General features: G+C 40.7%; 1 protein-coding gene across 4 annotated transcripts in view; it reads right to left on the bottom strand.

Annotated features, from left to right (window-relative positions):
- Positions 1 to 15096, bottom strand: part of CASR (calcium sensing receptor) — a 169407-nt gene that overhangs the window by 128239 nt on the left and 26072 nt on the right. For 2 of the 4 annotated variants that reach the window (XM_043543647.1, XM_007069466.4), the window contains exon 1: positions 3386 to 3963. The exons of the other annotated variants lie outside the window; for them this stretch is intronic. The gene's annotated coding sequence lies outside the window, so the exon portion shown is untranslated. Of the gene's footprint in view, positions 1 to 3385; positions 3964 to 15096 lie in introns of those variants that run through there. 4 annotated transcript variants of the gene reach the window in all.

The following is a 15096-nucleotide window of genomic DNA, read 5'->3' as shown; positions in this document are numbered from 1 at the left end:
TTGTTGGCAGTTTGAAATGTTCTCTTTTTATAGTCTTGTTGAAGTTTCTGGGATCTGAGCATATGAGTAGCTGGCCATTATTTTTCTCCACAATGACTACAGAGATCACCTGTTCCATTGGCTCCTTAATTGTTTGTATTACTTGCATTACTTCCAAACTTGCAAGCTCAGCCTTGAGTTTATCAAGAAGTGCAAATGGCACCTTTCTACATCAATGGATAACTTGACGCACCTGCTTGTTTATCTGGATTGTATGTTCATCCTGCAAGCAACCCAACCCTTGAAACAAATCACAATGTTCCTGAAGGAGTGCCTCACTGCCAGGTTCAGTATGATCTTTTAGTGAGCGCACCCAATTTACCAGATTAAGTTTTAATCTGGCGGCCAGGCCTAAAATCAGCGTCACCTCCTTTGGCGCTACAACGAATGGGAGTCTGTACATGGCGTGTGTATAGTTGATGCTAACAGTGCACCTCCTCTGCACTGGTATATTTGTTCCAGAATAACCAGTTACTTTTATTTTTGTTGGTCCTAGTATTAGTGTTATTTTCAGTGCCTCATAATCTTGTTCAAACAGACTATTAATCTGAGCTCCTGTGCCCGAGTGGAATAATTGTTTCTTTCACTTTCACAGGGCGGTATCCAGTCCCTTTCATCAGGTTTGCTTGGTCCCAGCATTTTTATTATTTTTTTTAATACTCAACCAGGTTGTCTTCAACTGAATGCACTTAACTTTTTTGCATGTGGGATCTGTAGCGTTTTGCAAAAATGATTATTTTCCCCACATTTATGACAGTGTTTCTCAGAGGCAAAACACTTGTTTGGGGTCATGCTGTGATCCACATCTTCCACATAACCATCTTTATCTAGTCTTCCCCTAGCAGTGACTTTCATAGCAAGTAGATTTGACTTTTCCTGGCCTTACTCTTTTGTACTTAGTATGTGGATAACCACTTCTGGTGAATTTAGCTCTTCAGCTTCCGCTTTGACAGTTTCTGCTGCCCTGCATATCTGGAGAGCTTTTTCTAAAGTTAAATCTCCTTCACAGAGCAGTCTCTCTCTTAACATATTGCTTTTAATGCCACAAATGATTCTATCTCTGACTAGAGATTGTGTCAACTCACCAAAGTCCCATGTTTTACTCAATGTACTTAATTCTGTGACATGTTGCTCTATGGTGTCATCAATTTTTTGCATGCATGTAAAAAAATTGTGTCTTATTTATTTTTGGAATGCAATGTTCCTTAAAATTAGTATTTTAATTAACTTCTTGCTTTCACTTTCTTCAAACTTAAAGTTGTTTTAAATATCCACAAAAAGAAAAGGAGTACTTGTGGCACCTTAGAGACTAACCAATTTATTTGAGCATAGTTGGTTAGTCTCTAAGGTGCCACAAGTACTCCTTTTCTTTTTGCGAATACAGACTAACACGGCTGTTACTCTGAAACCTTTAAATATCCAGTGCTACCTCCCCAACAACAAGATTCATGTTTTCTCTTTATCATTTTTCTCCTCCCGCCCCCCCCCCACCCCGTGGCTGCTAAATACAATTCAAATCTCTGTTGGAATTTCTTCCAGTTCTCTGCAACATTGTCTGACAATTGCAAACTGGATGGAGGTTCCCACACATTCATTTTTTGCTTTCTTCTCTTCTTAAGCTAGTCAAGCTAATAATGTACTCATAAAATACACACAAAAATCTTTGTTGTTCTCTGCTACTCTACATGCTCTCCTTTCCTCTGCTTTCAGTTTCAAAACCAGGAGTTAGCCTCAAAATGACTGCAGTCTCTTTCACATTTGGCACATCTGACACCAAGTAGAAAAGGAGTACTACACTTCATCGGATGCATTCAGTGGAATGTATTTTCCACTGAATGCATCTGATGAAGTGAGCTGTAGCTCACGAAAGCTTATGCTCAAATAAATTGGTTAGTCTCTAAGGTGCCACTAGTACTCCTTTTCTTTTTGCGAATACAGACTAACACGGCTGCTACTCTGAAACCTGACACCAAGTAGTAATCTTGGGGTTCATTGAACAACAAACCAGTGAAAAAGAATAGAATAAAACTTTTATGAAAAACAAACTAGAGAGCTTCTGTGGAGAACTGCTGTATGCAGCTACCCTGTGTTCTCTACCCCTGCTTCCAGATCATGTCTCCAAATCCCTATAAACATAATACTGTCCCTTATGAGGGAGGATCTCTAAATTATAATCTTACACAAACATCTCTACAGCAGGAGCCCCAGGGCATAGAACAATCAGAACAAGTGAACTTGCTGCTTTCTGACAGCAGTAATGCCAATGTTCCAGGGGAGCTCCACAGGTCCAACCAACAGTGCAGAGCACTGAGCCTTCTGCACTGCACTTCCAAAAGATGCAGCACAGAATTTCATCCTCTCTCTTTCCCATTTTACGGCTTGCAAATTCTGTTGTTTCCCCCCAAAGAAGTGCATGTTTTCCTCCTCCGCGAAGGAACTCCCCCTTTAAAAGGACACCATTAACTTGAAATTAATCAATTTCTACAAAGAGTTAAAAGCAGTTTCAGGTGCTGTGCTTGTCTCGGTGTGTCCCTGACAATTTTTGTGATTTTACAGTAGTATTTTCCTGTTTTTATATCTCCTCTCCCTTTTGCTGTGTGAAAGACCCACATAAGCAGAAGGAGAAACTGATTAAACAGAGGAGATAGTAAAACTGATTATACACCCGCCATCAAAAGGTAGAAAGCAAATAAACAGAAAAATATAGAAGTGAGCATTTTTTCACTCATATGTTTCATTTATATCCATCTTAGGCATTACTTGTAAAGCAGGGGGTACAATATTTTCACAAAAAAGTGTGATTTTTAGATTGCCAGTGCCCCTGACCTTGCTGTCTTCGGATGACATTACCACAATCCACATCAGACAGGGCGTAATCCAGGCTTGCTCCTTCTATACCAGGCATCGAGAGAGTCTTTTTTGTAAAGTGGATTGCAATTCTAGCATATATCATTAGTCCCAATGGGTACACAGTCGAGGATGAAAGAGAACCAGGGATACATACTTTGGGTTCATATGTATTCCCTTTGGAAAGGCACCCTGCTTCAAAGTTTGATTAGTTTAGACTTTTGCCTGGAGGTGAAACAGGCATTCAACATGTGTGCCTTTCAGAGTATATAATACATTCCTGCATATTATATATACATTCCTGCATCTCAAACATGCCATTTCTCCTACGTGCATTACAGAAGCTTTGCCAGTAACAGGTGTTAACACAATCACTTAACTGACTTGCTCTTACTGTCTAATGTACAATATTCATAATTTTTTCTATTTTTTTCAGCAAATGCAGAACTGGTGAAAGGTGCCAGATTCATACCCTTAGGGAATGAAGTCCTCCATTTACCTACTGAGCAGGTTCAGCCCAGGCAACAGGAAATGTTTCTCCAACACCCACCATCTGCCAGTGTGCCTGAGTCCAGTCTTGGAGGGAACAGTGCTAGGGGTCAGACAGGAGTTCAGCCTCTATGGCCTTCTCAGTCATTGCTCCTTGCTAAGACTGCAAATACAACATCAATTAGTGGGTATTGTGACAGGTGATTTTTTTTAATGTGGATACTTGTGCACTAGCAAATAGAAAGAGACTCCAACTCATTTCACACAGGTCAATGAACAATCAAAAGGCATCAACTTTCAGGTATTGCTGACGTAAGCTGGATTTGAAATGGTGGGCAAGAAATAAATGTCTGAGACTTGTTGCCACTTCCCTGATCCCCCCAGCCTCCTATTCCTTCTTTTAAAATCACTTGTGCTCAGCCTTCGTTACCTATTCAGAAACAAAAAGAAAAAAAAAAGGCAACTCAGAAGGAGGCTGGTCAGCAGGATTTACAGAATTTTCAGGACAGTTTAAATCGTTTCCTTTCTGTCTATTTGAGTGAGGGGAGAGGAACACAGAGCAATGAGAGAAAGATTGAGGCAGACAGAAAAAGAGACTGAAGAGCAGAGAGCAGCTGTACATAAGTTATACGAATTATACAATTTTATACAATTGTTATTCAAAATACAACTCGAACTTTCCAGTTGGCCAATGTAAGCAACTGTGGCTGGTGGGTCTGACAGTGATGGGAACCATGCTGAGAGGATAATGCCATCGATGAGAAGAGTAGTATGAGAGCATTCAGCATAGCTATCTGTACTGCTAAGGGGTTAATCATCAGATTTTTGATCAGTTTCCTATTTTACAGCTTAGCAGTGGGAGCAAATGATGCTCTTTCCTTGTAAATAAAGAAATGCAGAAAATGTATCATGTGTCAGCAGAATTGCCTCTTCAAAACTTTAGATAAGGAATTAACAATTCTTTAAAGCCGTAGTATTTATGAGCTCCTAGAAGAGCAGTCTGCTTGAGATGTAGCATTTCTATAAGACATGTAGGGTCCTTCGTTTTCTGTTTTTATTTTATTTAATTTTTCCCAGGAATTTATCAGTGTTTATTACCACAACAACAAAAACCGGTGAAAATTGGTGGAAAAACTATTAATAATTTTTCTTGATAAATATCGGGGTTTATTTTGGCAGACAGAAGGATGGGGGGGAAGTATTCAGTAGATTAATGGTTTGATTAATTTCAGAGTAACAGCCGTGTTAGTCTGTATTCACAAAAAGAAAAGGAGTACTTGTGGCACCTTAGAGACTAACCAATTTATCTGAGCATAAGCTTTCGTGAGCTACAGCTCACTTCATCGGATGCATACTGTGGGAAAGTATGCATCCGATGAAGTGAGCTGCAGCCCACGAAAGCCCACGCTCAAACAAACTGGCCAGTCTCCAAGGCGCCACAAGCACTTTCCACAGTATGCATCCGATGAAGTGAGCTGTAGCTCATGAAAGCTTATGCTCAAATAAATTGGTTAGTCTCTAAGGTGCCACAAGTACTCCTTTTCGGGTTGATTAATGGAATTCAATGTGGTTTGCTGCAGAACTAAAACAGAACTCAAAACACAATGCCACCTCTCAGTTTAAGAAAACAATATCTCTAATCCCCAAATAAAACTTTTCATTTGAATAAACAGTTTACTGTTGTAGACTTAGAACTATTAGCCTATAAATTTAAATTTACATTTAATAATTTGGCCACACCATTTGTAGTGCATACACTCAACTTCATCCTTTTCTTCTGTTTTTGTTTTTTTAAAACTTTCAAATACTTCCTTGTGTTCTGAAACATATCCTGATATAGATTTTCATTTTCTTCCCATTTTAGTGTGTCAAATCTTTAAACCATTATCTGCTAACAGCTTGAAGTGTGTATGTGATGGACGTGAGATTCGTCAGTAACTTTAAAGCATGTGTGCGTGCCTGTTTGTTTATTGTGTGTATCTTCTAGACCAGTGGTTCTCAAAGCCAGTCCGCTGTTTGTTCAGGGAAAGCCCCTGGCAGGACGGACCAGTTTGTTTACCTGCCGCGTCTGCAGGTTCGGCCAATCGCAGCTCCCACTGGCCATGGTTCGCCGCTCCAGGCCAATGGGGGCTGCGGGAAGGGCAGCCAGCATATCCCTAGGCCCGCGCCGCTTCCCGCAGCCCCCATTGGCCTGGAGCAGCGAACCGTGGCCAGTGGGAGCTGTGATTGGCCAAACCTACGGACACGGCAGGTAAACAAACCGGTCCGGCACACCAGGGGCTTTCCCTGAACAAGCGGCGGACTGGCTTTGAGAACCACTGTTCTAGACTAATACATACTTCAACAGACAGCTTTGCATATACACACATGTAGTATCGTAATACATATATCTCATGCGATGTATTGTACTTTCCTAATAAAAAAACTTATTTTTTATATATTTGAACAATACAAAAGTAGGGTGAAAATCAGAAAAAAATGAACAATACTTTTCGTAAAACCCAGGATTTTTTTGGTAAACCTGGTTTAAACTGAAAACAGAGAGGCTTAAAAACACGCTATCTGAGCTCTGATAGCAGGTTAGTATAGTCCAGCGGTTTCCAAACTTGCTCTGCCTCTTGAGCAGGGAAAGCCCCTGGTGGGCCGTGCCAGTTTGTTTACCTGTCACGTTGGCAGGTTCGGCCGATCGCAGCTCCCAGTGGCCACAGTTCGCTGCTCCAGGCCAATGGGAGCTGCTGGAAGCGGCGCGGGCCAAGGGATGTACTAGAAAAGGGGACTGTGACCCAATGCCTACATCACACTCTTGGCTCTGCCACTGACTTGCTACGTAGCTTTGGACTGGTCAATTCACTTGCCTGTGCTTGGTTTCCCAATCTGTAATATGGTCAGGGTCCATTTCAGAAATTTGTTGGAATTGTGTCCCACCAATGTCACAAAACAGAGGTCAAATGGAATATTAGTTCGATCCTGGCTAAATATGAGAAGGCAAAACTACTCCATAAAGTAGTACTAAAAAAATAGTGCTACTCCCAGGGTCGGACCCAAACATGTAGCTGTTCTGAGCCAATTTCAACATGGCATCAATTCAACAAAACAATCAAGAATGTGCTTAACTTTAGTGGGATTTGACTTCAGTGAAACTTAAGCAGATACTTAAAGCTAAGCATATGCTTTAGTACTATGCTGAATCAGAGCCTAAATTATCCCCAGCCCTAACTGCTGTACTGTAGCTTGCCCCTTTTATTAAAAACCCTTTTTGTTGGGTTGTTTATTGTAATTTTTTTATTCAATTCTATGTTGTTTATTAATAAACCATTTTGGATCTTATTATATGTCCTTTTTTCTTCCCCTTTCCTTTCTATATTACTTTATTTTTATATACTGTATCTTGATATATCTCTTTGTCCATTTTTCTGTGTCCATTTTCCGTTTTTCTTATTTTTCTAAACTGAGTAATAATTGTTCCCTCTACTCCCTCCATCTCTCTTCTTCTCTCCTCTGGACCCTCTTCCCAATCTCTCCCCTCCTCTGCTCCTGGACACTGTGTCTAATCTCTCTCCTACTACTACTCCCAAGAAATAATGATATATGGTGGGAAAGGGTCTTGGAAGAGTCTTTTGGACAGGGAAGATGAGTTCTCTAGGGAGGGAGTCCGTGAAAAGGGGTCACTAGAGGTGGTGGGAAGGAGGTAAGAAGTCTCGGTGAGCCAGTGAATGGGGAAAGCCTATTGGGCTCACACCCATGGCAGAGGAGTAGAGAAAAGTTAGATAGGAGGGACTACAGTTGTGTGGGGGGAACAGATGTGGGCAGTGAAGAAGAAGTGGCTATAGTGGGATGCAGATCTATCCTGCTGATCATACTCATAGAGTATGTCTACACTGCAGGGTCTCAGAGTCGAGGCTCCAGCTTGAGCCTGAACATCTACACTGCAATTTTTAGCTGCACAGCTCAATCCCCATGAGCCTAAGTCTTGGTGCCATGTTTTCTTTATTACAGTGTAGACATATCCATAGACTTTAAGGCCAGAGGGGACCATCATGATCATGTAGTCTGACCTCGTGCACACCACAGGCCACAGAACCTCAAACACAGTATTGGGGTCTGTTGGAAGAAAACAGCAGCATTGTTTTTGCTGACTCCCCTCTGCTGCTTTTCACTGTAGGACAGGCCCTCTGCCAGCATATTCCAGGAGGGCAGGAGAGCATGATGCAGCACTGAAGACACAATTATATGCTGTCTAATGAATCCTGAATGGGGCTAATGACCCTTGTCTTGCTGGGCAAAGCACTGCAAGACTGTTGGATCAAAGGTGATGTAGAAGGGCAAAGTTATTATCAGTTATTCACTAAAGAAAACTTCCTGTAAGGCTGCATGTTTGCTGAGGATGCCAAAGGGATGATACTTCAGGCATATGACTCTCAGCCAGTACAACCAGAGGCATTTCAAAAAGGACCAGTTGTCCTAACACCCAGCATAACTTCCATAGCAGTCCCCTTGCTTCCACTGCAACACTATTAACTACTCCTGGGTGAAATACATTTTCCCTGACTAATTTTCCCTATCTACAAGATGGGAAAGTAAGTTAAAGGTTTTCTCAACAATCACACTTTGATGCTGACTACCTCTTCCCACAATTCCCACAGTTACCCGTTATCCACTTTGTAGCCTATGTAGGACCATAGGAATTGCCATACTTATTCAGACCAGCAGCCTATTTAGCCTAGGACTCTGTCTCTGACAGCAGCCAGTAACAGATGTTTCAAAGGAAAGTGAAAAACCAGCCAGTAACAGATGTTTCAAAGGAAAGTGAAAAACCACCACAGTGGACATGAAGGGTCAAAATCCATTGCTGCTTATGTAATAACGTGATACATGGATTGTGTCAGCTTTTTCTACAGGCCCAAAGTCCAGAGTTTGGTCAAGAATTCAGAGGCCTAGCAAATAGTGATTAGCTAAGAGAAGCAGAATAAACCAAAGATAACCTTGCTTTTGCTAAAATAAGCCTGATCAGCAAAATGCCAGATGTTGGGGGCAATAATTCTATCTTATTCAAAGTTGCAAGGAACAAAGAAGCCATGTTCTGGTTGTGTTCGTTTCTTCTATAGGGAGATGTTCTTCCCACACACCAACCTTGAGTTTAGGAAAAGTTCAAGCACGTCAGTATAAGTTATGGCCTCCTTCTACCTCCCCTTCCCAGGCACCAGTGCCTGCCTTAAAAACACAAATGAGCAACTTGAAAGACAATCTTTAATGCCATATACTTTTCAATGTTTTTTGCTTTTATCCCTAGATATGTACCTGTTGGACAATCAGAGGAGTTACTTCATTCCTATGGACCCCAAATTGTATTCAACATATATATATATATATATATATATATATATATATATTTTATACTAATACATTTTATTGAAGTACTAATTAAGTGTTACTTGTTAACCTGAAACCATGGGCGGAGACATTATGCAACCTTTGACCACTGGCTACCGTGCTTATCTTGTCTTACTGCTAGACCTATCCAGGGGTCTGGGACTGCCTACCCCATCATTTCCCTCCGCCCATGGAAAATCCATATAATCCATTGTAATCAATTGTTCTGCAGTGTCTCTGAGCCTAATAAGCAAGGTGACACTCCGCCAGTGATGTGTGTAATAAACTCTTGTGCTTGACTTCTACACGGAGTGGATTTATGTTCCTACAGGACAGTTATGCAATAACTTCCACAGGGGAAGTTCCTTCCTTACCCTACTAGTCAGTAGTTGTCTTATGCCCTGAAACAAGAGGATTTATGAAAATCAGACTTATAATGTCATTGTTGCAACCTTAATGATATTCAAGCTACGGTCTTTCTCCATAATTAGGAGCATCAATTATGTTCCTGCAGCATTTAAAACGTCTGCATGGACTCCTGCAAATGTTGCTCTTCATTTTATGAAAGCTTATCCTTGAAGGGCCCCAGTTCTCTACTTGCTACAAGCTCCCACTCCTCTCTTCAGATGAAAATAAGTCTGGGGTCCTTTTGTCTGCACTCATGCTCAACTGGCCAAGTCTGTGTGGTGTTTTTCAATAGAATAGGCTCAGGGATAGAGCTATCAGTGTATCAGCTCTAGTCCTAGGTAGGAATTGTATCCTCCTCACTCCTGGCTTGATTTCAGCTGGCAAAGTCCATACTGGACCTGAATCAACCACCTTGAGCAGTATTTAACTCTGCACTTAGTACCATTTGGTCTACTTCCAGAGTGGCGTACTACTTATTGCAAGTAAGGGTGGCCAAATCAGGCCTAGAGGCAAGAGAAGGTAAGAGAGAGAACTAAGTGCTATTCAGCTCATGTAATCATTTGTTTAAAGTATTCTTAGCAGGAGTTTTTATGTACTGAATTCTTTTCATCATATACATGTTATATGTATAAAACTGTACGTGCTGATTTACTTTCACCACATGTGAAAACATATATGCATAACACTGCATGTGACAGTAAGACTTCAGCGTGTAACAACTTATTCACCAAAACATTAATGTGCTAAATCATGCCTGATCCTTCATGCCATCTGGCAGAGGCCCTCTCATGCAAAAGAAAGCATGCGATCCCAAATCTCCATTCAGTCCACTCCACTATGCCTCCTATCCTTTGATATTTTAAATAGAGTCTTCTTCTGTTTCTTAGGTTGTTGTCGTGTATGAATTTTTTCCAGCTCTGGCTTTAATAAATAAGGGGCAGATTATGGAAGGAGCTCTGGAAAATCTCCTGTGATACATTTCTGTAACCAACACAAAAGGTGCTCAGGGATTTGGGAAGAGAATAGAGTGTGGGTTTACATCACGGAAATGGTTGAGGAATCCCCTAGATTAATACATGAGCCGGCAAAATAATGGCAACTCATGATCAATGTCTCTTGAATGGCAAATCTCGTCACTAGAATTCCATTTGCCCCTTTGCCCTCACTAAGTGGAATGATCTATTAAATCTTTGGATTCTAGGGACCATTCAGGGGCAGTGTAAAAGCCTCTGGGCGGGAAGGGAAGCCGAGGTAAATGAATGTTGAAAACATATGTGAATGTTTTCACAGCTTTACCCCTTCCTGCCGGCTCACTCAGCAGCTCTGGAGTCAGATGGATAGAGATGGATTGTGGATAGAGAATTGGAGGATGGCACTCTGTCTGATGGAGTGGCCGTGAGGGCCCAGGAATTACATGGCCATAGGAAGCTTAATAGGCCTAAAATAGTCAGGGACAGCAGGTGTATGAGAGCAGAAAGCACATAGCACAATGACTAATATAATCTTCATTAAAATCTGTACAATACACTGTACTCCCAGCTACAACCACCTGTACTTTCTCAGTGCATGCAACACAGGAGAATACAGTCTCATTACCTGACAGTAACCAGGCAAATCTACCCACCATACAGTGTCTTTTCCAATAAAATGTGAAAATTGACTTTTTTTTACTTATTGTGAAGGTGATCTTTCTGCATAAGGTGGAACACAAAAACACCCGGGGTCACACTCCAGTGAGTCCCAGCCACTCACCTGCCTGCCAACTCTGCAGCAATACGCGTTCCATCTCCAGGACGACGGTGTGAGTTTTGGAGGCTCCATGCCTCATTTAGCCCTGGTAATGGCCTAATTGGGTTGGAAAAATGCAGGAGCAGGAGCGTGATAAAAACCAGCTTTGCTGTGCTTATTTAAGCCATCGGAAAAAAGAAAAGAAAAAGAACATTTCCCACTTTGACCAGCCATTTATTCATCTATCTCTGTTTATAATTATGCTGATTCTGGTGCTGCCACTGGCAGGGCTAACATCATAAGCAAGTGAGCCAGCAGGAAGGGGGCAAAGCCATGAAGCTTTCATGTATGTTTCACTTCCTACAATGGTTTCCACAGTAATATATCCCCCCCTCTCACCTACAGGCTTTCACTCCGCCCCTGAATGGTTCCCAGTAGCCATAGAGTTAATGGATGATTTCATTAGATGTGTGGGAGGAGAAGTAAGGGAATTCTAATAACAAGAGTTACTGCCATTCAAGACACAGATCCATTTTGCCATCTCATGTAGTGAGCCAGAAGTTCTTCCATTTCTATTCCATCGTTCCACGCTCCATTCTCTTCTCAAGGTACACCTTCCCTAGCCCAGATACTGTGCGCTGGTAACACAAACGCTTCACAGAAGGCACCATGCTCTCCTCTCCAGAACTCCTCCCATAATCTGTCCTTTATTCTATATAAATCCAGAAATGCAGAAAATGCACACACACACAAACCTAAGAAAGAAAAAAAAAGGAAATAGTCTATTTCTAAATACCAAAGGACGGGAGATCTCAGCATATGCTAAGCTGTTCTCAGCACGTATCTGGATGCAAAACCAGCAGTGGAGCAAGCTTGCCGAATAAGATTTGCTTTCACACACACACACACACACACACACACACACACATTTGACAGATAATTATGTTGGCATATACAATCCTAGAGATGAGCAAAGCCCAACTAGCCATACTTTTAGCTCTATTTGAGCCTTTGATACCAGTCATCACAGGGTTCTGGTGACTTTTCCTTAATTGTGGAACCCTGAAGCCCCTAGAAAGGCCCTAGCTTTTTTATGGCTCTGTTCTTTATTTTTAGAGTTAGGATCCCAGAGGACTGTTTTGGGTAGTTGCTTATCTTCTTGGAGAGCTCTCTGGTGGGAGTTTCTGTCTCCACTCATATTCAGTGACTGAGGAACTAGAGTGGTGTGGGGTGTATGTGTCCATAGCACAGCAGTAGCCAAAAGTGCTTTCTTCCATCTCCAGATGGGTCCCTTTCTTCTTGGCATAGGATTTTTTTTAACCAATTTATGGTAAATCAGAACAGGATGTTCTGAATCTAAGATAAAAGTATCCACACACAGCTTTCCACTGAAATAACCAAAAGGATGAATTAAAGCTGAATTAGTTGTTTTGGTGCACCTTTGTGTCGAGACCAGCATTATTCACTTAAACTTATCCCGCTGGGTACTAGCGTAGGACCATTCCCCACAGAACATCCTCCTGTCCTTTGTCCAGTCTAATTTAAAAGTCCCAAGCATTAGTCTCCCACCATTTCCTCCGGGAGATTGCTAATGCGGTTTGATAAAGCTCACCAATGGAAATTCTTTACTGATGTCTTTTTGCTCAGTGCCCTCCTGTTCCCAGTTACATTTTTTGGCTTCCCATAAAGAATCTCTTTTCCTCCCCAGTGTTTACATCCTTCCAATCCCTGTGGACAGTTATAATGTCTTCCTTTGGTTGTCATTTGGCCAGGTTAGATATATTTAATATTAGATTTTCCAAAGCCCTAAAGGACAAACAAAATAGTGTGCTGTCTTCCTGGAGTGAAGACAAGCCATGTGCCTGCAAGACTAGATGGGGTTCTGAAGACAGGAGGCAAGGCTCCACTGGTTATGACATATAATGACACAAATGACATAGCTTCAGGTAATAATTCACAGATTGCTGAAAACTTCAGAGAGCTCAGAAGGGAGCTAAAGGAGAGGAAAGGATCTTGGAGAGCATTTCTATCCCAGTAGCAAGAGAAGACAAATAACAGAAGATACTAAAAATGAACTGTTGGTTAGGTACGTGAAAATACGAAGACTGGGCCACCTCTGGAGACACGAGGATGGCTGTCTCTATAGAGACAGGAAGATGTCTGGCTTAGCCACCATCTCAGCAGAAGGGGAACAATCTCCTGATGACAGACTAGCTAGACTAGTTGGGTGGGTGTAAAACTAATAACAAAAGAGTAGAGTGCTAAGGGGATAAACATAGTACAAATACACAACCATAAAACTCATACTCAAGGTATCATAAAGAATGTAATATAATGAATCAAGTGACTTAGGAAAATAAATCCTTCAATTGTGTATATACCAATGTTAAAATCTTGAGTAATAAACAAGAATAATTAAGAGTGCTCATTTCTGAGAAGATATTTGATATAACTGGCATTATTGAAACCTTATGGGAGGATTCACATGACTGGAATCTTAAAATCAGGAAGGACAGAGTGGTCAGAAGGGGAGGTGGGGTCGTACTTTACGTTAAAGATACGGTATTCTGTTTTAGCATTATTGACAATTCAGAAGTATAGCTTTTGGAATGCTTATGGATCAATGTTCCAAGTGATAATGCACAAGATTTGATACTGATGGGGGTATGTGATAGATCGTGAGATGACGGAACAGGATAAGCAGCTTCTTAAAAATCTATCTATAATATGAAAGAAAAACTGCATTAACTTGGATGATTTAAATCTGGAGGACATATACTGGAGGTCTCATGCTTTCGTAAGTAAAACCTTTCCTAAAAATTATAGATGACAACTTTCTAATATAAAAATTCACGCCTAAAGTAGGGTTATTCTATATTTTAGCTCCTTCTGATGGATAAAAATGAACTGATCACTGCACTAATATTTAGTGGTTACATAAGTGCAAGTTATCATGATCTAGTTGTATTTGTTATGTGCAAATTAACTATTATCCTGACCAGTTATATATAAATGTTGGTATTTTAAAAGGCCAAACAATCATGAGCAAAACTGATTTTAAACAAAACAGTATGAATTATAATTGGGAGATGCTTAAGAGAACTTTATGCCTTTAGCCCTCACAATGCTACCATCTTGAAAGAAGGCTTCTTCCATTAAAAATGCCATCCTCGTTAAGAAGACATGTGAAAGCAGCAATAAACAACATGAAAACACATAACAAATGGAAAAATAAGGACGTTGATAGCAGTGACTACAATTGACAATTGATAAGGGAAGCTAGAGGCATCAATTAAAAGTCTATGGCCAGTAGAGTTAAAGACAATAAAAATGTATTTCAAAAATGTATCAGGAACACAAGAAACCCTAGCAATTGTATAGGTCCAGTACTAGACAGGGATATAAAATCATCATCATTATCAATAATAGTGATCATAATAATTAGTAGTAGCTGAAAGCCTGTGCTGTCACACAGGTGTAATTCATAAAGCTGTGTATGTAAAAAAAGCCAAAGATAACTGAGAACATAATTGGACAATAACAGATTGTGAATCCCAGTGATGATTGAATCTGGTGATATTCTAAAGAAAAAGAGCTCTCAACTAAGCTTGTTGCTATTTCCATTGCTTCACACTAACTCAACAGACATTCTAGGCTTCAGAGTTAGGATTAATGTGTGTGCTGACTGTATTGTGGGGGTAGTTGGGTTGATTTGTGTATGGGTGGTGCTATGTTGGGAAATTTGTTTTGATTTGTGCAGGTGGCGAATGAAGGGTGTGTGCTATGGTGAGGAGCTATATGTTTTTGGAATGCAGGTTGTGTTGATGTTTGGGTTGATTAGTGTTTAGGGGTTGTGCTGGGAGAGTTATGTGGATTTGTGCAGATGGCAAATGTTCTATATTTGTAAAGAGGGATAATGTATTCACATCTTCCTGTGGCAAAGAGATACTTTCTATTCCAATCATAACTAGGTAGTAGGGTAAGCAACAACGGCTAAGTTAAACATTTTTAAATCTGAAAGACTGGATAACTTGCACCAAACAGTTTTAAAATAACTGGCTGAGAAGCTCTAAACCATTGATGCTGATGTTTAACAAATCTAGGAATAGTGGGAAAGTCCCAAATTGATGGACTGGTAAATAATGCTAAGGATAGGTCAGTTCTACAGGGTTCTTCTATAGTTCTTCTATAGACTAAAGAAGCTCCATTATTTAG

This window comes from Chelonia mydas, chromosome 1 (genome assembly GCF_015237465.2).
Source record: "Chelonia mydas isolate rCheMyd1 chromosome 1, rCheMyd1.pri.v2, whole genome shotgun sequence".
NCBI lineage: Eukaryota > Metazoa > Chordata > Testudines > Cheloniidae > Chelonia > Chelonia mydas.
The sequence above is the reverse complement of the archived record's forward strand: the minus strand, read 5'-3'. Positions and strand labels throughout refer to the sequence as shown.